Source organism: Vigna unguiculata, unplaced genomic scaffold (assembly GCF_037176805.1).
Source record: "Vigna unguiculata cultivar grain cowpea cultivar isolate G323 ecotype 2 unplaced genomic scaffold, ASM3717680v1 ptg000127l, whole genome shotgun sequence".
Taxonomy (NCBI): domain Eukaryota; kingdom Viridiplantae; phylum Streptophyta; class Magnoliopsida; order Fabales; family Fabaceae; genus Vigna; species Vigna unguiculata.
In genome coordinates this window covers 22,501-25,000 of record NW_028196769.1, presented here as the reverse complement: position 1 = coordinate 25,000, position 2,500 = coordinate 22,501, and positions in this window count along the sequence as shown.

Below are 2,500 nucleotides of genomic sequence, written 5' to 3'. Positions count from 1 at the left end.
TCTAGCGGGGCCTCCCCTTGCTTCCAACAACCCAAGAGTCCATAGTATTCGGAGTTCTAGCGGGGCCTCCCCTTGCTTCCAACAACCCAAGAGTCCGTAGTATTCGGAGTTCTAGCGGGGCCTCCCGTTGCTTCCAACAACCCAAGAGTCCATAGTATTCGGAGTTCTCGCGTGGCCTCCCATTGATTCAAACAACCCAAAAGTCCATCTTCTTCGCAGTTCAACATCGCCTCCCTCGTTTCCAACAGGCCCAAAGGTCGTCTTCTTCGCAGATCCACGAAGAGCTCATCACGATTTGCCACATTCCATTTCCCACGGGTTGTCAACAACACTTTCTCACACTTCCCGCAATCGAGTACGTGCATGACATGCCAAAGCACATCTTATTTGCCTTCCATCGCACTCAAGACGACGGGTTGTGGAAGAACGATATTGTTCACAACAAGTTCAAGGACAACGTCTCAATCAAGGGACACAACCGAATTATGTTGACTGGGTCGCTAAAGTAAACCCGAGTTCATATAATGCACCGCATCCAAAAGAACTAGCCACAACACGTGCATCACTGAGATGTTTCACTAGATGGAACACGTGCGTGACATTAGGATCCTCCAACACCTCTTCGTGATGGAAAGATAGAATTCGAAGCAACCACAGAAGTACCGTCTAGTGGGTAGGCAACACAGGGACTGATCAACCAATATCACCCAAGGCAACGGGTGAAAATGGAAGAGATGCATGCTTGACCGTTCGATACGCAAGGCATGGAGCCAGCCAGCAAGTGCATCTCGATTACAACTCACACACCCTCACGTTCGCAAGACACCACACCACAAGACGGTCCACCCCCCACCTACCATGGGCAAGCAAGCAAATGGAAACATCAAGTGACGCAGGGTCAAGCATCGCTAGGCATGAAAATAACTTTCCACAATATCCGAGGGACTAGCTGCCGAGCTAACCAACGATCAGTGACGACCGTGTGTTGGTATTAATAAAGCTCAACAACTATGAAGAGGCTAGTTGTGCCATGATAAACATGCTAACGCACGCACCACGTGAGGGGGGAGGCCTCATCAAGCTCCCTTTAAAACCTGCCAGTGTGGAGCTGGCCGGCTCAAGGAGCACTCCCCCCCTATAAGAGGTTAATATGCAAAAGGCAAAATTGTACAAGTAGATACACTTTTTTTGAGCAGACATAAGTCCATATCTCGGGCTATACTTCGAATTTTGATGCGATTTTTTGCAGTAATTCGTAGAATAATGGTATCTCCTTGCTCACCAAATTTCATAATTTTTCTCGAAGGGGAACTATTTTTTTTATTTTTTTTACTTACCGGGTATGTGTAAAATCGGGAAAAATAGAAAAGCACATGTAGACTTCGAATTTCGACCTCATTTTTTCCAGTCCACCACTAAACAATATCAGGAACCTCCCCACAAAATTTCATTCAGTTTGGCCAAGGTCTTAAATTTGACAAATTTTGGCACCAACCTATCTAGTCGCGGTGCACCGACCAACTTGGCCAAGTGCAAAATGCATCCAATTCAAAACTTTTGTGCACCAACGCTTTTACAGTACTCATTTGGGGGCATTTGGAGGCCTTTCCAACCCTCACATCTCAAAAACCACGAATTTCATTTTTTCACAAATCTCCCCACCAAGCCATCTAGCTATGCCGTGGTGCACCGCCAACCTTGGCCATGTGCAAAACCCTCCGAACTCAAAACTTTCGTGCACCAAGAATTTCATGGTATTCATTTGGGGGCATTTGGAGGCCATTCCAACCCTCACATCTCAAAAACCACGAATTTCATTTTTTCACAAAACTCCCCACCAAGCCATTTAGCTATGCCGCGGTGCACCGCCAACCTTGGCCATGTGCAAAACCCTCCGAACTCAAAACTTTCGTGCACCAAGAATTTCATGGTATTCATTTGGGGACATTTGGAGGCCATTCCAACCCTCACATCTCAAAAACCACGAATTTCATTTTTTCACAAAACTCCACACAAGCCATCTAGCTATGCCGCGGTGCACCGACCAACTTGGCCATGTGCAAAACCCTCCGAACTCAAAACTTTCGTGCACCAAGAATTTCATGGTATTCATTTGGGGACATTTGGAGGCCATTCCAACCCTCACATCTCAAAAACCACGAATTTCATTTTTTCACAAAACTCCACACAAGCCATCTAGCTATGCCGCGGTGCACCGACCAACTTGGCCATGTGCAAAACCCTCCAAACTCAAAACTTTCGTGCACCAAGAATTTCATGGTATTCATTTGGGGACATTTGGAGGCCATTCCAACCCTCACATCTCAAAAACCACGAATTTCATTTTTTCACAAAACTCCACACAAGCCATCTAGCTATGCCGCGGTGCACCGACCAACTTGGCCATGTGCAAAACCCTCCGAACTCAAAACTTTCGTGCACCAAGAATTTCATGGTATTCATTTGGGGACATTTGGAGGCCATTCCAACCCTCACACCT